A 21,647-nucleotide genomic window follows, 5' to 3' on the forward strand; every position below is an offset into this window, starting at 1 on the left:
CAAGGAGGAAATGAACTGATGTAATCATCCTTGTGTTTGCCTTCTTTCTTTCTTTTTTAAAAAATCTATATTGTGATAAAATCACATGCCATATGTTAGTCTGCTCGGGCTGTTATAACAAGATAGATGGGTGGCTTAAATAGCAGATATTTATTTCTCAAAATCCTTGAAGCTAGGAAGAATAATATCAAGGTGCCGAAAGATTTAACTCTTGGTGAAGGCCCCCTCCTGGCTTGTAGACAGCACCTTCTCACCATGTTCACACAAGTCCTTTCCTGAGTGAATGCGTGTGTAGAGAGGACCTCTCCGTCTTGCTTATAAGTGCACCAGTCCCATCACAAGGGTCCACCCTCATAACCCAACATAAACCTAATTTTTTCCCAAAGGCCCCACCTCCAAACACCGTTAGGTTGGGGTTAGAATTTCAACATATAAATTTGGGGAGAGATACAAGCATTCAACCCAGAACACCATGCAATTAACCCATCTAGAGTATACAACTGGAGAAGGAAATGGCAACCCATTCCAGTATTCTTGCCTGGGAAATCCCATGGATGGAGGAGCCTGGTGGGCTATAGTCCATGGGGTCACAAAAGAGTCAGACATGCCTTAGCGACTAAACAACAACAAAGTATAGTATACAACTCAATGAAGTTTCAAATATGCACTGATGTGCCCAACCGTGGCTACAATCAACTGGAACATTTTCCTTATCTCAAAAAGAAACCCAAGGACTTCCCTTGGTGGTCCTGTAGTAAAGAATCACCTGCTGATGCAGGGGACACAGGTTCAGTCCCTGGTCTGAGAAGATTCCACACACCATGGGGCAACGAAGCCCATGCACCACAACCACTGGGCCCACACTCAGGAGCACAAGTGCCGCACCTACCGAGGCCCACGCACCCTAGAGCTCGTGCTCCACAATAAGAGAAGCCACCGCAACGAGAAGCCTGCACGCAACTAGAGAGCAACCCCTGCTTGCTGCAACTAGAGAAAGCCTTCTCGAAGCAAAGACCCAGCGTGGCCAAAAGTAAAATAAATACACTGTATACCACCAACAAAGAAAAGGTTATTTTAAAAAAGATAAAATAAAAAGAGACCCCTTCTCTCTAGTTTTCACCCCATTCTCTTCCAATCCCCAGTCCTAAAGCACCTTTCTGTCTCTATGAAAAGTGAAAGTTGCTCAGTCATGTTCAATTCTTTGGGACCCCATGGACCCATTGAATTCTCCAGGCCAGAATACTGGAGTGGGTAGCCTTTCCCTTCTCCAGGGGATCTTCCCAGCCCAGGGATCCAACCCAGGTCTCCCACACTGCAGGTGGATTCTTCACCAATTGAGCTATCAGGGAAGCCCATAAGTTTACCTTCTATACGAATGGACTCCTATAATACGTGGTCACTGGTGACTTAGATGCACGATCTGGTTGAGGGTCTCTCATGAAAGTGCAGTCAAGATGTCGTTGGGGTCTACAGTTATGTGGAGACTTGTCTGTACCTGTCTTATAGGATGGCTCTCTCATGTGATCACTGGCAGAGGGCCTCCGTTCCTCCTCACGCGGACCTCTCCACAGCCTGCTGGCGTGTCCTCACAGTATGGTAGTTGGGTCCTCCTACAGCAAATGCCCTGAAAGAAAACAGAGGAAACTGAATTCCATTTTATGACTTAAAGTCTCAGAAGTCACAGGCCATCACTTTCACCACATTCTATTTGTTAAACATGGGTCATTAAATCTATATTCAAGGGGAGAGGAGTAGGCTGTAATTCTTGAAAGAAGCAGGATCAAAGAATGCGTGTCTGCTAGTCATTCAGTTGTCTCCGACTCTTTGCGACCCCATGGACTGCAGCCCATCAGGCTCCTCTGTCTATGAGATTCTCCAGGCAAGAATACTGGAGTGGGCTGCCATTTCCTCCTCCAGGATGATCAAGAAATATGTAGATATATTTGTAAATCACCACAGATATATTACTGGGTTAACAATCAATTTAAAAAACTAGTACCATTTTTTATACCAGCAACAATTAACTAGAAAATGTAAGAACAAAACATGCTATTTACCATAATATCAAAAATAAAAAGTTTCTAAAAATTAATCAAGAATACCAAGTCTGCAATAAGGGTTATAGGGAAAGATCTGATAAATGGAGAGATATTCTATGTTCTAGGATGAAAGTGATTAATCTAAGCTCCCCTGATGCCAAACGAATTGTCTAGAACCAGTCTAATTCCTGAATTAGTTGCCAGGGGACTCAGCTCCACAAACCTGCACAAAGGAGACTCTCTCTGAGACCTTCCATGTGATGTGGAATCCTACTGATGTAGCCATGGCCATCTGAAATAGTTTGCAATCTGCCAGATGAGTTAACAGAGAGGTTTCCAAGGAGAAGACATCCCTAGCCTTGTTCCATGCCTGGATCAGGGTGGGGTGGGCAGGTATGGTGAGAGGTGGGATAAGGATTTTAGCTGCTGATATACACCATATACCATCTACCATGTCTCCAGGGAAAAGATGGAGCTAAGGGGCCATGTCTGGCAGCTATGGAAAACAACAGGGTGGGAGAGAAATTAAGTGAGTGTTAGTCAATCAGTGGTGTCCAATTCTTTGTGATCCCATGGATTGTAGCCAGCCAGGCTCCTCTGTCCACGGGATTCCCCATGTAAGAATACTGGAGTGGGTACCCATTCCCTTCTCCAGAAGATATTCCTAACCCAGGGATTGAACCTGGGTCTCCGGCATTGCAGGTGGATTCTTTTCATCAAAGAAGACCTGCGCTTCCCTGGTTGTCTGAGCCATCAGACGTGATTCCCAGGATGCCTGTCATAGCTGGAGTGATCATGATGGACAAGTTCTGATCTATGCTGGGAAGGTCTCCCAGCATGGGCTTTGTTACCCTGGGAAATGACAACAGTGATAACAGCAACAGTGATAGCTAAGCTTGACTGAGTACTCTTTAGATGTGAGGCCCTGTTCTAAGGACTAACTCATTAATCCTCACAATCCCTCCATGATTATCTCTGAATATCTCCACTTTACACAAGAGGAGACAGACACAGAGAAGACAGTAACTAGTCCAGGGCAACACAGCTAGCAAGGAGTCTCTGGTTACGTGGACGGACAAACACGGGAAGGACACACAGACTTCAGATTACAGCGCCCGTGCTGCTTCCACACCTCACCTCTGCTGGTTGTTAGAAGGGCTGGGGCAGTGAACCGTGTAGTCTGGGGTGAATGAAAGCAAACCGTGGAGCCAGATGGCCTGAGTTCCAGTCCTGGATCTACCACTCATGAGTTGGTCTACAACAAGTTAGGTCCGCAGCAACTTAGGCTCTTCAGGCCTCAGCTTCCTCGTCCTTAAAAAGCAGCTGGTTATACTAGTATCTATCTCTTAGGTTGTTATCAGTATTAAACAAGATAATGTGTTAGTTAATTCCAATGATACTGGATATTGGAGCTATAACCCACACTTTGTTTGACTATATTCTATCCATATATCCCTTTATATCCAGACAGCAGGAAGAAGGAAGGTAGGAAGGACTAAAGATGCCTTCTCTTTTTAAAGGAACCCTTCAAGAAGTCCTACACGACTTGCCTGCTTCCATCTCCTAGGGCAGGTCTTAGCCCCATGGCCACTCTAGGTGCAAAGGAGATTTGGAAATACATCATAGCCCTGGATCCAGGTTCTGAGTCCCAGGAGGAGGGGATAATGGATGATGAGTAGGCAGATAGCAATCTCTGCCACACTCTTCCAGATGTGTAAGTTCTCAGAAGAGAATTCACCATGGAAGTGGGTGATACATTTGATCTTACATTCGTAGTAGAAACTTCTGGTTGCTTACTCAATGACCATTCTCACTGTCTCCCTTTCTAGCAGAATCCCATTTTGCGGGGAGGGGGATGCAATCGTGAATAAAAAAGGCTGTTTTCTTTACTTCATATGACTCAATCTGATCTATGAGGCATAAGCCAATATCTTCTTAGTATTTCTGGGAAACCCTTTGGCTCTTAGATAGAAATTCTGGAGCTTCCTTTCCTTCTTCCTGCTCAGAATACGGACTTGATGGCTAAAGGCAAAGCACAACCTTGAGACCAAAAGGGAAAGGTCCAGTGAAGAGAGGAGGCCTTAGCTCTAAAATCCTGAAGCCTCTCACCTAACGCTGGTGACCATACACCCAGACTCCTTGTGTAAGCAAAGAAACCTAAGCCACTGCTGGCTGGCTTTCCATAATACCCTCATAGACACACTTTATCTAGGAAAGAACCAGCCATTGTCAGTTTCATCCATGGGACCAGAACCCTCCCCAACAGACACTAAGGCACAAATTTATTCCAAATGCTGTTGCCCTGCTAGTATTGGGTGGAGGGAAAAAAAAATAAGACTGAGGTGCAAATATTTGCAAGGCACAGAAAGGACTGATAAGATCAAAGTGGATGATTTTGGTAGGGAGTCTTGATTTTTGGAAGAAAGAGGGGAAAGGTCAGGGAAGAAGACAACACAGGGTAAAGCACTGTAGAGAGATTCATCCTCTGTCTCCTCCTTTCTTTCTACCTTTTTGTCATCTCTGTTTTTCATACCTCCAACCTCTTTCTAGCTGCCATTCTCCTAGTACAGAATTCCTGTAACTTTCTCAAGCCGAGCGTTTTAAATTCATCCCTTAGCCCATTTTTATAAATGGTTTAAATTGCTGTAATATACAAAGGGCCAAATAGTCCAGGTGATTAAGGCAAAGTGCAAAGGAATACATTTAAGAAACTTAAAAATTCCTCTGTGGAGACATGTATAAGACTTGAACAAATGGAAAAGACAAAATATCTCCACAGAAGAAAATTAAGGACATCAATTTTATCTAAAATCATTTATGCCACCATCCTTGGTTTCAAAAGAAATGTTAACTGGATATTATTGAGAAATAGGCAATCTGGTGACAAAATTCTTGTGGAAAAATAAAAGGGTCATGGAGTTGGACAGGGTTAGGGGAGGAGCCTGGTAGGATACAGTCCGTAGAGTCCCAAAGAGTTGGACATGACTGAGCATCTAACATTTTTTTCATAGACTCCTTCCTGAGGTTTAAGCAGGTTAAGTAACTTTCCCCAGTTCATATTAGTTACAATCAGGGCTGGGAATCAAACCAGGCAGCAAGGCATCCCAAGCCTAAGCTCTTTTCTCCACAGCAAGTTACATAATAGAGCTGGGAGGGAACTTAGACCTAACCTAGTTTTACCCTCGACCGTGAAAGGCTTGCAGGCTTCTCCTGGACCAGGCATTGGTCTCTGCTCAATTACATGTATTGCCTCCCTGACAAATGGACTGGCTGAGTCCCAGGCCTCTGAGTGACATGCCTGAGGTCGTGTCCTAGTTAACGGCAGAAGTGGAAGGGGCCTGTGTCAGTTTATCGCTCTGTCTCCTAGGCCACCCTGTCATGATCCTCTTCTATCCTCGATGTGAACTCATACCAAGCCATGAAATCCCTCTTGTCAGAGGGTAAGTCCTTTATCCTTCACTGTGAGGGTTAAATATGACTGGTGGGCAGTTTTACAAGTAGTAATAACTTCACAGAAAAGTCTGGCTTCTTATAGGAAGTCGTAACTTCTGAAGCCTGACCAGCTACATTTTCTTGTCTTTTTTTTTTTTTTTTTTTTCACAATATAGACACATATAAAAAAAATTTCTTTTTTTCTTTTTTGGCTACAAGGCATGTGGGATCTTAATTTCCCCAACCAGGGATTGAACCTGAAACCCCCCACCTTGCAAAGGCAGCATCTTAACCACTGGACCACCAAGGAAGTCCTATACTTCCTTCTTGATTACGCCCACTCTAGACAAGAACAAAGTTTTCTCTGGCTTTCCTTCCTCCTGGAATTCAGTTTGGAAACTGCCCTTTCCTCCCAACTCCTCACATCTGGAACCGGTTTCTCTCTCAGCTACTTCTCTCCAAATCTGGACCCTCCCTCTCTCTCTCTTTTTTTTTAAATTAATTAATTTATTTCTATTGTGACTGCACTGGGTCTTCGTGGCTGCATGTGGGGCGTCTCTTGTTGCAGCGAGCGGGCGCTACTCAATGTTTCTGTGAATGGACTTCTCGTTGCAGTGGCTTCTCTTATTGTGGCGCCCAAGCTCTCGGTATGTGGGCTTAGCAGTTGCGGCACACAGGCTTAGTTGCCCCGTGGCATGTGGAATCTTCCCAGACCAAGGATTGAACTTGTGTCTCCTTCATTGACAGGCAGATTCTTAATCACTGGACCACCAGGGAAGTCCTGGGCCCTCTTAAACGGTCATTTCCTTGCACTCCTAATCTGAGGCCAGACCCACTTTTGGAGTAATTCCAAATACCTTCTACCTGGTAACTAGCCCTTGCCTTCCCTGGCAGTCATGGGGACAATCTGACATTGGGCCAGCTGTGTCGTGAGCTTTCCTGCAGGGCTTCGCCTCCTACGAGAAAACTCTTACCTATTGCTAATTTGCAGCTGTAGAACAACAGCAAACCCCTTACAGACTCCCTACCTCCTTCCTATTTCTGTGGGTTTGTTCTTACCTGCCCCTTAAGACAGATACTTTTATAACACCCCCAGAACCAGAGGATTCTTCATCACAGCAGACTGAAGCTGGCTTCACTTTTGCCTGTTGGGAATGATTCTCCTGAGGCACAGGATGGAATAGGTTGGTATCAATCATTAGATACAAGAACCAAACCAAAACAACTCATAACCGGAGGCACTGGAGAGCTCTAATTAAAACCTCTTTAAAGAGAGTTTTGAGAGGTAATAATTATCTCGCTAAGTAACCTCTATTTAAGGTGGCCTCCAGAGTAGGAAAGTTTTTGTCTGAATAGGCCAACAGCCTTTAAATTTTATATGGATGAAACAAAAGTTATAGAAATGAATAAAAATGGTTCCTCCCACTCATATATTTGACTCTGAAAATAGTATCTTTCATTGCAAGTAATATTATGTGATGTCTTAAGGCTCTGGAGTTGGACATTTGGTAGTATAATTATCGATGTGTATTGGCATTCACTTTTGTGCACTCAAATCTTATTTTTGAGAAAAATACTGTATATCCAATTAATCACAATGTAATTAGGCCCTAAAAAAAATCTCAATGAACCAGCAACAAACACTGTAACACTTACTATCCAGAATCACATCTTTAGTTAAGCCCTGAAAACAGATCAGAGGACCGAAAGGCCAAATCCCTGTGAAAGACTGCAGCGCTCTTTCTACCAGAGGGATGATTAGGGGCCACACAGCAGCCTTGAAGCCAAATCCAACATCTATGAATTTCCCATCCCAAGCCCTCTGATTATTCCTCTTCCCAGGAAGGAAAGGAAAGTCAGATGTCCTCTTGACAGGAAGTTGGGATGTGAAATTCATCCAAGGTGAGCAGTTAGGGAGGAAGCTCTGTGGGGGCACAGAAGATGGAAGAGGCAGAAATCAAAGGCGCTCCCTGGACTCGTGATCAGGGCAAGGTGGCCATGCCAACAACCTGTCGTCTGTCTGGAGGCCACTCTCCAGGTGTGAGGGACCAAGGAGAAGAGATAGAAATGCAGGACATGTGTAGGGTGTGTGGCACCTGGCTTGGGAACAGCAATTCCGGGATAGATCACGAGTATGGGGCCAGCACAATGAGGATATGCTCTATTGGAGAAAGAGGCAGGGATAGAGGCAGAGCGAGTGCTGGCCGCAGGGAGAAACATCCTACTTGCAATAAAATAGTGAGTGGAGAAGCCTTTTATAAAAAGGTAGTGTAGTCATGTTCGTGGATTTCCAGAAGCTCCTTGGACAAGCAAGTGCAGTGGGGTGATGGTTTTCATTTCCATAACTTCTCTTGGTCCTTAACCCTCCTGTTAGCATTGATCAGACTTTGTTCTTAGGATAGAGTTGTTCGAGTGATGGGCAAAGGAAAAACCCACCTATTTCTTCGTTTTGAATCCAAAGGGACATTTACATTTCCAGGAAGCAAACCCAGCTTTTGAGTACCAAAGCCAATGTTTGTGCCATCCACGATAGGCCTGGGAAGGTGGCCTGAGGCTGTAACAGCCAGTCCTCCTATCCTAGGTCTGAGCTGGGGAGAAAGATGAGAGCCAGGGTGCTGGTATATGGCCCTGTACTCTTGCCCTATCCCTGCCCTCTGAGGGCTGAGTCCAGGGGAAAGACCACTTGAAGGTTAGGCATCTAGAAAGAGAGCGGACGTATGTCTTGCTATCCATCTGGTGCTCTACTCGCCTCACAAATGTGTGTGGGGAGGTCACAGGAGGGCTGGATCCTGGCCAACCCTGACAACCCTTCGGACAGCTCTGAAGTGAGTTTCCTTGTGCAGAGACAAAGGGATGGACTCAGAGTGTTAGCAGGAGAAATGGCAATAGAAAGATGCCTAAGGCTGTTCATCTATGCAGGGGTCCGCGTGTGGGCGACAAAAGATGAAAACCCTTTGGGGATTTACTCTTTTCATATCTTCCTGGGATCAGGAATTTTGCAAGTTCATCCGTTCGTTGGTGTGACAGTTTGCCTGTTATTTCAATTCTTCACTTGTTCTCACAGGTTTTAGCATCTACTATATTTCTAGAATTTAAATCTTGTATTAGCTCCCAAACCAGCTCTTTCCAGCTTTAAGGCATGTTCCCTTATCTCATCCTGGGAAGTGGTGATCAGTTCTGAATGGCCCTGCCCAGACTCTTCATTGGGTTTGGATACTCTGAGCAGACTGACTTTCAGCCTGAAAGGTAAAGTTTCAGAAATCTTAAACAATGGAACAGAACCTTTGCAAGGGCACACTGAAGAGAAGGAAAACACACATTCGCTCTCTTTAGAGTTTTCTACAGCTCTGGAATGACTTCACTTACGAAAAAATAGGAAGGAACATCTAATTTTCAGAAGTCAAAGACATTTAAACTCTTACCTGTCAGGAAGGCAGACATTTAACTTCTTTGTGCATCTCAAGGTCATACAGGCTCAGAGAAAATCCAAACTTCCTTTTAACTCCAAGCCCCCTGACTTGCTATTAATCCCTTGGCACTGAGATTTTAGAGCAAATAAAGTGATGGCTATGTTCCAAGCATATCTGAGGAATAAAGTTTCTACAAATGTTGGCGATGCAGTCAGTAAGCTATAGAAATGTAAGTGATATAGGGACAAAAGTGTAACCGTTCCCGGAGACTGTCAAGAACTGTTTACCTCAAGCTCCCTTTATTCTTAGGATTCTCTGGGGGAAGAATGGGTGGCAAGTGTATTTATGGACCACACCTTGGATGGATCCTCAACCTTGCTATTTCCAGAAGAATCCATTAACATGGCACTAGATACTGCATATATCCTGCCTCCTGTGTGTAGAATAGAAGGCTATTTTCTACACATTTCCAAAGGAGAGTTTGTATTTTTCAATACCTATTTCCTTACTGTAAAGGAAAAGAAAAATAGGGACTTCCCTGGTGGTTCAGTGGTTAAGACTTTGCCTTTCAATGCAGGGGTTTGTGAATGTGATCCCTGGTGGGGAGCTAAGATCTCACATGCCTCAGGGCCCCAAAACCAAAGAAAAAATATAAACAATATTGTAACAGATTCAGTAAAGATTTTAAAAATGGTCCACATAAAAATATCTTTAAAAAAGCAAAAGAAGAGTGACTGAGGGGTATTTTTTTTGTCTGTGAAAGTCCATGGATGTCCAGCTAGTTACTGCAGTCATTGGAACAGCAGGAATGAAACCAGCGGTTTGGTCCATACTTCAGCCTGTTAGTTTCAACATCTGACCACAAATCATTCTTCTCACATGATTTGCAAATGCCCCATACTGGTCATGAGAACTGATTAAGAAGTACAGATGGCTCACTGTGTATCCATCACCCCCAGTGGGAAAGTAATGCCAAGTGCATGCTGTTAGCTCATTCCAGGCAGCGACAAATGGCTTCCTTTCCAGTTATACTGAAAGCCAAAGGTTTTTCTTATTATAAAACAATGCTATTTAAATTATTGTTTGCTTTTGGTGTGATGTGAAGAGAGAGAGGAAAAAAGTGTGGGATTGCAAAGACCCTTTTCCTGCTGATATGAAATGGAGAGGGATAGGCTGCAAGCTGAGAGGGCATATGTGGTCTCTGTTTGGCTCTAGATCCTGGGGTAGCAGAAAGACACCTTCATTCCATTGGAGGGGTGATGCAGATTCAGAAGGGAAGTGCAAAAACCTCCAAGGTCATGGGCTTTCTCTGAGAGGAAAGAAGAGCTAATGAAGGAAGCCACAAAGAGATGGCAAGGGAACCGAGAAGGAATGAATCCATCAATAGTAATTTGCCATCTGCTTTTGTTATACACAAGACAATTAGGTGACATCTAAGGCTGAGTTCTTCAAGGGCGGTCATAAACAAACAGAGCTTCTTCAAGCATCTGTAGTAGGGGCATAGATTAACTTGGGCAGTGATTTATTTGCAACTCAACTGGTGATCTATGGTCTGGCAGCTGGCTCTCTGGGTTTTGAGGAATTCTTGAAGATATTTAGTAAGTTGAAGAATGATGTTCAGAGAATAGTTGGTGTCAGCTAAGGCAGGGCCCCTCGGCAGAATCTGAGCTTTACCCTGAGCAAATCCACACATTTGATTTTGGTATGTGTGTTCCAAAGTGAGCTGACCCAAGGGACTGACTTATACTAACCAAATGCATAAGCTGCTAAGTTGCTTCTGTGTGACTTAGTGTGACTAAGTCCGACTCTGTGTGACCCCATAGACGGCAGCCCACCAGGCTCCCCCGTCCCTGGGATTCTCCAGGCAAGAATACTGGAGTGGGTTGCCATTTCCTTCTCCAAAATGCATAAGAGGCAGATACAAAAGCCCAGCTGATAATTCATTAATCTTTAGCAAGAAACGTAACAGTTGACATACTGTGCCAATTGGTCAGCATATTGGCTCTCTGGAGGGATGGGAAACTCCAATGTTCATGGGACCAGGCAGGTAAAGAAATGAATTGACCAGGTGTGAGGTAAAAAGGGGACATAGGAATTGTGCTGAACAGAGGACCCTATTCCTCTTCTAAACAATGCAGCCAGTATGATCTCCACCCAAAGGCTGCTGTTCAAGTGGTGGTGTGTACAGAACTTCTGATTTTTAAAGAAGATTCAGAGTTATATAAGAAAATTCCTGATTTATAAATATTAGTAATTAATTTTTAAAAGTTGTAAAACCCACAGTATAAGCCAAATATGCCTACACGCTTCTCATTTGTAACTGCTCATTAAATTATAACCAGAATTCTGCTTTGAGAGACAATTTCAGGTCAAGGGAGTTAGTTGGTTGAGCTCGGTGTTTAACATCATCAAACTGTAAAAGCCTGGTGTGTCTGTTTCTATTCAACGCTCAGGCTAAGAAGGGTTTAAGTCTTCTCTGGTCCAGAAATACAGTCACATATGTCTCAACTTCACAGGTTTCATTAAAACCATCAACCCCTGTGCTAGCAACATGTGCTTTATTTACACTGTGGTGTTTGCCAAGTAAGACTCCACATTTCTGGACATCTTCTGGGTTTACCCCCATCATCTAGAGTTTACCAAGCCCTGCTTTTACCTAAGGATCCAGGAGCACTTTGTCCAAGAGGATACACAATCCTATCCACTAGGTATTGATTTTTTTGGTTTAATTTTCCAAAGGAAACAATGATAGTAATAATAGTATTATTTTATTCAACAAGTGTTTACTGAACTCCTGCATTGAACCAAACTTTGAGCTGGATACTAGGGAGGGTTGCATGAGCATACAAAAGAGAACTCAAGGAGCTTACATTCTAATCATTGCCAACGCTTATCAAGACCTTTCAATGTACCAGGCTCTGCGGGAGACACTTTATGTAATTATCTCATTCAATCTTCAGGTCAACTCAAAAACCTGTATTATAAATATTTCTATTTTATGGTTAAGAAATTGTGGCTAATCAAGATCTAATGACCCCACTTCCACTATCCAGAGAGGTAATGTGGGTCCCCATCTGTCAACCTTAGTGGCTTCCTAGGCACTGAGACTCAACTTTCCCCACCATGCTGTCTTGGGACTAGACTTGGTAGATGTGAAGTGGGCAGGGTTTTCTGATGGGAATTCCATGTTATGTGTTAAGTTCAGCTCAGTCGCTCAGTCGTGTCTGACTCTTTGTTGACCCCATGAACCGCAGCATGCCAGGCCTCCCTGTCCAACACCAAATCCCAGAGTCCACCCAAACCCATGTCCATTGACTCGGTGATGCCATCCAACCATCTTATCTTCTGTCGTCCCCTTCTCCTCCTGCCCCCAATCTTTCCCAGCATCAGGGTCTTTTCAAATGAGTCAGCTCTTCGCATCAGGTGGCCAAAGTATTGGAGTTTCAGCTTTAACGTCAGTCCTTCCAATGAACACCCAGGACTGATCTCCTTTAGGATGGACTGGTTGGACCTCCTTGCAGTCCAAGGGACTCTCAAGAGTCTTCTCCAACACCACAGTTCAAAAGCATCAATTCTTCGGCACTCAGCTTTCTTTATAGTTCAACTCTCATATCCATACATGACTACAGGAAAAACCATAGCCTTGACTAGACGGACCTTTGTTGACAAAGTAATGTCTCTGCTTTTTAATGTGCTATCTAGGTTGGTCATAACTTTCCTTCCAAGGAGTAAGTGTCTTTTAATTTCATGGCTGCAGTCACCATCTGCAGTGATTTGGGAGCCCAGAAAAATAAAGTCAGCCACTGTTTCCACTGTTTCCCCATCTATTTGCCATGAAGTGATGGGACCAGATGCCATGATCTTAGTTTTCGAACGTTGAGCTTTAAGCCAACTTTTTGACTCTCCTCTTTCACTTTCATCAAGAGGCTCTTTAGTTCTTCTTTACTTTCTGCCATAAGGGTGGTATCATCTGCATATCTGAGGTTATTGATATTTCTCCTGGCAGTCTTGATTCCAGCTTGTGCTTCTTCCAGCCCAGCGTTTCTCATGATGTACTCTGCATATAAGTTAAATAAGCAGGGTGACAATATACAGCCTTGACATACTCCTTTTCCTATTTGGAACCAGTCTGTTGTTCCATGTCCAGTTCTAACTGTTGCTTCCTGACCTGTATACAAGTTTCTCAAGAGGCAGATCAGGTGGTCTGGTATTCCCATGTCTTTCAGAATTTTCCGCAGTTTATTGTGATCCACACAGTCAAGGCTTTGGCATAGTCAATAAAGTAGAAAGGTCTTTCCAATTTAGGAGCTCTGAATACTCATTATTAGAAGAGATACCATTTTTTAGGTGCTTACTTTGTGCTAGGCTCCATGTTAAGTATTTTACATATATTCTTTAAATACTCAAAGATATCCACAAAGTAGGTATTATTGTACCTTTTTTACAGATGAAGAAATTGGAGCTCAGAGAAGTCAATAACCTGTCCAGGGTTACATGGAGGGTAGCTGCACATCGCTGGGCACTGACATTGTAGACTGTGGAGTTAGGCAATACATGACCTAGTCAGTTGTTCACAGAGCTCACAAATGATGGTGATGAGCACTGACCCAGAACAAATACAGTCAGATTGAAACACAGGTGAAGGGACAAGTGGAAAGGAAAGAGAATTCCGGGAGGAATTTGAGAGAAACCCCCAAAGAAGTGGGAGATGCCACCCACATATGAGAACAACCTCTCCAACTTCACAGTTTTGCTTGTGGTCAATCCAACCTATTGGAACAGTTGGCTTAACTAATTGGCTAAAAACACAAGCAACTGGTTTTTTCACTTATAAGAGAGTCTTGCAAAACTGTTGGACTTGTTCGGTTTCTCTGATCTTACCAATCTGGGAATGGAACTGACCTCCTTGACAGATATTTTGGCATTATGTGGACAAGGCGGAATAAACAATCAACCTAAGATCCAAAATGTCTACGTCAAGATAGAGTTAAGAAGAGTCAGAGTGTTTGTAGATCGTGAAGCTTTCCGTTTATGGTTTGTCCTATTGTCCTAGCTGGCTTGAGGAAGGAAACATTCTCCTAAGATTTAAAAATAAATAAGTAGGAGGCTATCAAAAGTCATCAACTAAAAGAATCCTTGGAGAACAGCCAACAACAGGACTGTTATCAAACAGGGGCAGCTTTCCTGAGCAACCCGTCAGATCCTTGGCATGTCAAAATGGATTGCAAATGGAACCAGTAGTCTTGGAATTCTAGAATGTTAGATCTGGAAAGGGGCTTTAGGGGCCAGCTAAGCCATCTCTCTTATTTTCTAAATGAGGAAAAACTTAAGCACCACAGAGACAGAATGTCTTACTCAAGGTCACACAGCTGATGATGGAGGAGCATTAGAGTGAAGGCTTCCTAAAGCTCCAGAATATCCAGATCAACAATTCTTCTTCTTTGAGGACTCCTTAGGGTTATTTGGGGAGGGGTCTTTAAATAAATAGTTTATTTATGAATGTCACAAATTCAAAAGCCTCTCTAAACTTTTACATTCAATTTACTTATATTTTTACTTATCAAATAGCCCAATTTAACCCAGTTAAAATTCTTTTACATCTATTCAACATTAATGTAAAGGTAAGATATTTCATTTTCATTTTTAAAGGTTTTTAAGTGCATAAACTATATATAAGCAATTTTCTTAAATATTTAACCCTAACAAATCTTATCCAAGAAAACACATCTTTGCCAAGAGATTGCACTGGTCATAGCAAACACCCTCTTCCAACAACACAAGAGAAGACTCTACACATGGACATCACAAGATAGTCAATACCTAAATCATATTGATTACATTCTTTGCGGCCAAAGATGGAGAAACTCTATACAGTCAGCAAAAACAAGACCAGGAGCTGACTGTGGCTCAGACCATGAACTCCTTATTGCCAAATTCAGACTTAAATTGAAGAAAGTAGCGAAAACCACTAGACCATTCAGGTATGACCCAAATCAAATCCCTTATGATTATATAGTGGAAGTGACAAATAGATTCAAGGGATTAGATCTGATAGGCAGAGTGCATGAAGAACTATGGACAGAGGTTCATAACACTGTACAAGACACAGTGATCAAAAACATCCCCAAGAAAAAGAAATGCAACAAGGCAAAATGGTTGTCTGAGGAGGCCTTACAAATAGCTGAGAAAAGAGTAGAAGTTAAAGGCAAAGGAGAAAAGGAAAGATATACCCATTTGAATGCAGAGTTCCAAAGAATAGCAAGGAGAGATAAGAAATCCTTCCTCGGTGATGAGTTTAAAGAAATAGAGGAAAATAATAGAATGGGAAAGACTAGAGATCTCTTCAAGAAAATTAGAGATACCAAGGGGATGTTTCATGCAATAATGGACACAATAAAGGACAGAAGAGGTATTGACCTAAAAGAAGCAGAAGATATTAAGAAAAGGTGGCAAGAATACACCAAAGAACTATACAAAAAAAGATCTTCATGACCCAGATAACCACGATGGGGTGATCACTCCCCTAGAGCTAGGCATCCTGGAATGCAAAGTCAAGCAAACCTTAGGAAGCAACACTATGAACAAAGCTAGTGGAGGTGATGGAATTCCAGTTGAGCTATTTCAAATCCTAAAAGATAATGCTGTGAAAGTGCTGCACTCAATATGTCAGCAAATTTGGAAAACTCAGCAGTGGCCACAGGGCTGGAAAAGGTCAGTTTTCATTCTAATCCCCAAAAAAGGTAATGCCAAAGAATGTTTAAACTACCGCACAATTGCACTCATCTCACACGCTAGTAAAGTAATGCTCAAAATTCTCCAAGCCAGGCTTCAACAGTACTTGAACCTTCCAGATGTTCAAGCTGGTTTTAGAAAAGGCAGAGGAACCAGAGATCAAATTGCCAACATCTGTTGGATCATCAAAAAAGCAAGAGAGTTCCAGAAAAACATCTACTTCTGTTTTACTGACTACGCCAAAACCTTTGACTGTGTGGATCACAATAAACTGTGGAAAATTCTGAAAGAGATAGGAATATCTTTATGCTCAGGAGGCAGGTCAGACCACCTGACCTGAGAAATCAGTATGCAGGTCAAGAAGTAACAGTTAAAACTGAACATGGAACAACAGACTCTTTCCAAATCGGGAAAGAAGTACTTCAAGGCTGTATATTGTCACCCTGCTTATTTAGCTTATATGCAGAGTACATCATGTAAAATGCTGGGTTGGATGAAGCACAAGCTGGAATCAAGATTGCTGGGAGAAATATCAATAACCTCAGATATGCAGATGACACCACCCTTATGGCAGAAAGTGAAGAAGAACTAAAGAGCCTCTTGATGAAAGTGAAAGAGGGGAGTGAAAAAGTTGGCTTAAACTCAACATTCAGAAAACTAAGATCATGGCATCTGGTCCTATCACTTCATGGCATATAGATGGGGAAACGATGGAAACAGTGACATTATTTTTCTGGGCTCCCAAATCACTGCAGATGGTGACTGCAGCCATGAAATTAAAAGACGCCTGCTCTTTGGAAGAAAAGCTATGACAAACCTAGACAGCCTATTAAAAAGCAGAGACATTACTTTGTCAACAAAGGTCTGTCTAGTCAAAGCTATGGTTTTTCCAGTAGTCATGTATGGATGTGAGAGTTGGACTATAAAGAAAGCTGAGCACTGAAGAGCTGATGCTTTTGAACTGTGTTCTTTGGAGAAAACTCTTGAGAGTTCCTTGGACTGCAAGGAGATCCAACCAGTCAGCCCTAAAGGAAATCAGTCCTGAATATTCATTGGAAGGACTGATTTGAAGCTGAAATTCCAATACTTTGGCTACCTGATACTAAGAACTGATTCATTGGAAAAGACCCTGACTCTGGGAAAGATTCAAGGTAGGAGGAGAAGGGACAACAGAAGATGAGATGGTTGGATGGATCCATTGACTCGATGGACATGAGTTTGAGTAAGCTCTGGGAGTTGGTGATGGACAAGGAAGCCTGGCGTGCTGCAGTCCATGGGGTCGCAAAGAGTCAGACACAACTGAATGACTGAACTGAACTGGACAAATCTTATAAATCTAGTAGAATCATCAGTGATTATGAATCTTAAATGCTCCATAAAATTGTAAAATTCTCTTAACAAATATGAACTTAAAAAATCACAACCTAAAATTAACTACTCCATTATTATCTTTTTATTATTTTTTGGCCGCACCATGCGCCATCCAGGGATTGAAACTGTGCTCCCTGCAGTGGAAGCTCGGAGTCCTATCCACTGGACCTCCAGGGAATTCCCATTCCATCTTACTTTTTAAACTGGAATCCCAATGCAGTGTCTTATTCCTTAATATTCCAAATTCTCTTAAACATTTTATCATCAAATATACAAGTTTTTCCAATATTCACAAAATCTACTCTTAAACTGAATCAGATCAGATCAGATCAGTCGCTCAGTCATGTCTGACTCTTTGCGACCCCATGAGTCGCAGCACACCAGGCCTCCCTGTCCATCACCAACTCCCGGAGTTCACTCAGACTCACCTCCATTGAGTCAGTGATGCCATCCAGCCATCTCATCCTCTGTCGTCCCCTTCTCCTCCTGCCCCCAATCCCTCCCAGCCTCAGAGTCTTTTCCAATGAGTCAACTCTTCGCATGAGATGGCCAAAGTACTGGAGTTTCAGCTTTAACATCATTCCTTCCAAAGAAATCCTAGGGCTGATCTCCTTCAGAATGGACTGGTTGGATCTCCTTGCAGTCCAAGGGTTGATTCTATGAAATGGATGGACTTCACCATCTCCTTAAGACTAAATCTTTTCCAGGCTATGGTTATCATTTCAATGAACTGAGGTTGCTAACTAAGGGCCAGGAAGGATTCGGCTGTGATGAGCAGTCTAGACCAGCAGGTATGCAGGGGAGTCATCCCTGGATATGCACTACATTTTGGACCCTTTTAAAACTGTTGCACCGATAACGTGGTCTTGTAGCCCAAGGTTCTCTGGTTTGAAATAATTAATTCTCTCTTTTCACTTACATCTTCATTCCCTTTCCACTGTACAAGTGCACTTTGCAGCTTGACTGGATTCTGTTCATCTGTTTACTGCCTTATCATGTTCCGAAGCTTGTTTCCCTTTGTTCCTGTTTCTCCTTGCCTAGGTCACAACTCTTAGAGATGCTTAATGACATCTGTTTGGATTCTGCATGGATTTCTTTGTCAGGTTCTGTGGTCACTTAATCCAGTGACAAACCAGAGGTCTTTCCATCACTTGGCTTTCTCCTGTAACATGGAGGTCAGCCTCTAGGCAGGATGTGGGAGTGGCTTCAGTCTCTCCTTCCTCTCTTCCAGGAAAAATACCCCTACTATATGCTGAAGTGTCTTATAGACCTCTGAGACAGAGCCTGATTCTCCCCAGGGAGCTGGTTCTCAGTTGGATAAAGCCGGACTTATTATGGCAGTACTCTTCTATGGGAGAGATTTCAGTGCTGAACTTTTTAAGATAATGAGAGTTCAAGTGTCTTCTAATACTCCATTTGAATATAAAATTTAGTGGGTATGCTTGGGTGACTTTAAAATAAAATAAAAGGGGAATGGTGGGAGGGATGGATAAATTAGGAGTTTGGGATTAACATATATAAACACTGCTGCTGCTAAGTTGCTTCAGTCATGTCTGACTCTGTGTGACCCCATAGACGGCAGCCCACCAGGCTCCCCCATCCCCGGGATTCTCCAGGCAAGAACACTGGAGTGGGTTGCCATTTCCTTCTCCAATGCATGAAAGTGAAAAGTGAAAGTGAATCTGCTCAGTTGTGCTGACTCTTAGCGACCCCATGGACTGCAGCCTACCAGGCTCCTCCATCCATGGGATTTTCCAGGCAAGAGTACTGGAGTGGGGTGCCATAGCCTTCTCCCTATATACACACTATTATACATAAAATAGATAACCACCAAAGACCTACTGTAAAGCACAGAGCACTCTACTCAATATTCGGTAATAACCCATATGGGAAAGAATCTGAAAAAGAATGGATATATGTATAACTGAATCACGTTGCTGTACACCTGAAACACAACACTGTAAATCAATTATATTCCAATATGAGACAAAAATTAAATTTTAAAAGTAAAAGTTATGTGATTTGTTCCAATTTTACTTTGGAAGGTCCGGGGATGTCCAAAGTGAATGGAAATCAGACTTCAAAGAAGCAGAAACTGGGATATTACTGGAAGCCCAAACAAATTTCTGGTCAGGAGTAATCTATGCATTAAGATTCTATAAACAGAGAAAACAAGCAAGGATTTCAAATAAAAATTCACCTTGAATGACAGGTGTCAATTTTCAATGAGCTGCTTTTCTCCTGAGCATATGCCTGGGTACAGGGTGGCTGGAGATGAAAGATTAAATACGGCTTTACTGATTCTCCAGCATGATACTGGGTTAGCCTGAATTTATTTTCTGTATATGTGATTATGCATATACCCGCCACAGGTATATGTATATATCTTTCAAATTAAAGAAAAGAATTAAACAGAAGTTCCTTAAATTTTTATTTATTTACAAAATATTTAGCTGAGTTTGACAAAACTTCTGAGTGTGTGCAACAGATGTTGTCCAATTGTTCTACTCCGGCAAAGTCCAGCCTGTAGATGGGATTCATTCAGCCTATCAGCAAGAGCTCATGTGGTGTAAGAAAAAAAAGAATCAACATTTAGGAGTAGGCAGGTAGCAAATAAATATCTGGATTTCTTGGCAGTAGGAATGCCTGGATACACAGCCAGGGTTCCCACGTGGTGACAGTGCTCTCCCCACTAGATGGGGCTTGTACCCTCCTGGCCACGGTCCCCATCTACCCCTATGTCTACCTGACACTCAATGTCAGTTGCTATTTATCCTCACACCCGCCTTGTTATTTTTCTGAGAGTAGCATTAAGCAGCAGCAGCAGCATCCTTCTAGCAAAAACGGAAAAAGAAAAGACCAAGAGAGTGGCATGTTTCAAGAAAGAAAAGCAGGCATATTTCTATGCAGAAATAAAGGCTTTTCCTATGTTTTTTTAACATGCAGGGTTTTCTTAGACCTGGACAGCATGAGGCACTGACTTGGCCTCTGGGGTTCCTACTCGCTTGTGAATATGCAACCCCTGAGTCAACGGTGTTTGCAAGTCCCTGGCAAGTGTCGCCAGGCTGTAACCCACTCAAATACTCATGGCTGGGAGGCTGGGTGAACTTTATAAACTTTAGCAGTTCTCTCTTTAGCTTTTTCCCTGAGGACCTCCTTTCTCACCAAACTTTCAAGCCCGCCACACTAACTCCACTTCACGCAAACATAATTGTCTTCCCTGGTACCTTTTCCCTTTCCAATCTCCCCTGAAATAATTGGGTTATAGCACTAGACGTGTTCATGGCCACGAGAGACTTAAAAGCTAATAGAGATATGTAACACAGAAGACTCAGCTCTCCCTTAGGAAATTATTGTGGAGTATAGTTGAAAGGAGAAGATATTAAAATCAAGATCATGTTGAATAAGATTGAAAAGGAAACACTCTAATTGGGGAGAGGGGGAAAGAGGGTAGTTGAAGGGATTTCTTGATTTTAAAAGCCATTCTATTAAAAAGGTATTGTCAGTTTAGAATAGGCCCTACACTTAGCTTTTGATTAAAAGGTCAGGAGAAGAAATAAATATTTCAAACTTTCATATGGGCAGAAATAGCATTACAGATCACTCATTTCAAAGGGGAAAGAAGAATGAATGTTTTCTTGCAGTGGTCCAATGAATGCTAGAAAAGAGGCAATTTTTTAGACAATGAATCTACTTAAATTCAGGGTCTGGAGAAGCATGAAAACATAAAATCTTAGGGAGTCACTCTCATCATGACCTCCTTTCTTTCCTATACAAGACTTCTACAGGGAATGATAACCTTCTATAACCAATGCTATGAACACAAATGCTATGCTATGCTAAGTCACTTCAGTCGTGTCTGACTCTGTGTGACCCCATAGACAGCAGCCCACCAGGCTCCCCCGTCCCTGGGATTCTCCAGGCAAGAACACTGAAGTGGGTTGCCATTTCCTTCTCCAATACATGAAAGTGAAAGTGAAGTCGCTCAGCCGTGTCCGACTCTCAGCGACCCCATGGATTGCAGCCTACCAGGCTCCTCCATCCATGGGATTTTCCAGGCAAGAGTACTGGAGTGGGATGCCATTGCCTTCTCCATGAACACAGAGGATTGACCTTTTAAGTTGCAGCCCCAAATAACTTTAGTCGCCTTCCCACCTCCAGGTCCTGGCTCAGATCTGCTCTGTGCAGCTCCTTTCCCTGACTTCGGGATGAGAGCTAGGGTGGGCCAGCCTGTCTTGGTCACCCAAAGATAAGGAAAAATCTTCTGGTCACCTGAAGTCACAAAATCAGGCTCATCTCAGAAATTAGGATATTTGATTCCACGAAGTAGTTAACACTGCAAGTACATTTTGAGTTACAAGTTCCTTTCTCCTTGAAGTCAGGCCTGTGCTGTGCTGTGTGTTGTGCTTAACTGCTCAGTCCTGTCCAACTCTCTGCGACCCCATGGACTGTAGCCCAACAAGCTCCTCTGTCCATGGGGATTCTCCAGGCAAGAATACTGGAGTGGGTTGCCCTGCTCCAGGAGATCGTCCCAACCCAGGGATCGAACCCAGGTCTCCTGCATTGCAGGCATATTCTTTAACATCTGAGCCACAGGGAAGTCAGGCCTGCCCCAGGAAAAGCAGACCTGATTGGATTCCCCAACCTAGCACTTATACCATCC

General features: G+C 42.9%; 1 long non-coding RNA gene across 4 annotated transcripts in view; it reads right to left on the bottom strand.

Annotated features, from left to right (window-relative positions):
- Positions 1-21,647, bottom strand: part of LOC129621751 (uncharacterized) — a 113,010-nt gene that overhangs the window by 34,786 nt on the left and 56,577 nt on the right. For all 4 annotated transcript variants that reach the window (XR_008699663.1, XR_008699662.1, XR_008699660.1 and 1 more), the window contains one exon: positions 1,496-1,624. This is a non-coding gene — a long non-coding RNA (uncharacterized LOC129621751). The remainder of the gene's footprint in view (positions 1-1,495; positions 1,625-21,647) is intronic.

The sequence above is a fragment of the Bubalus kerabau genome, chromosome 10 (assembly GCF_029407905.1).
Source record: "Bubalus kerabau isolate K-KA32 ecotype Philippines breed swamp buffalo chromosome 10, PCC_UOA_SB_1v2, whole genome shotgun sequence".
In the NCBI taxonomy this organism is placed as follows: Eukaryota; Metazoa; Chordata; class Mammalia; order Artiodactyla; family Bovidae; genus Bubalus; species Bubalus kerabau.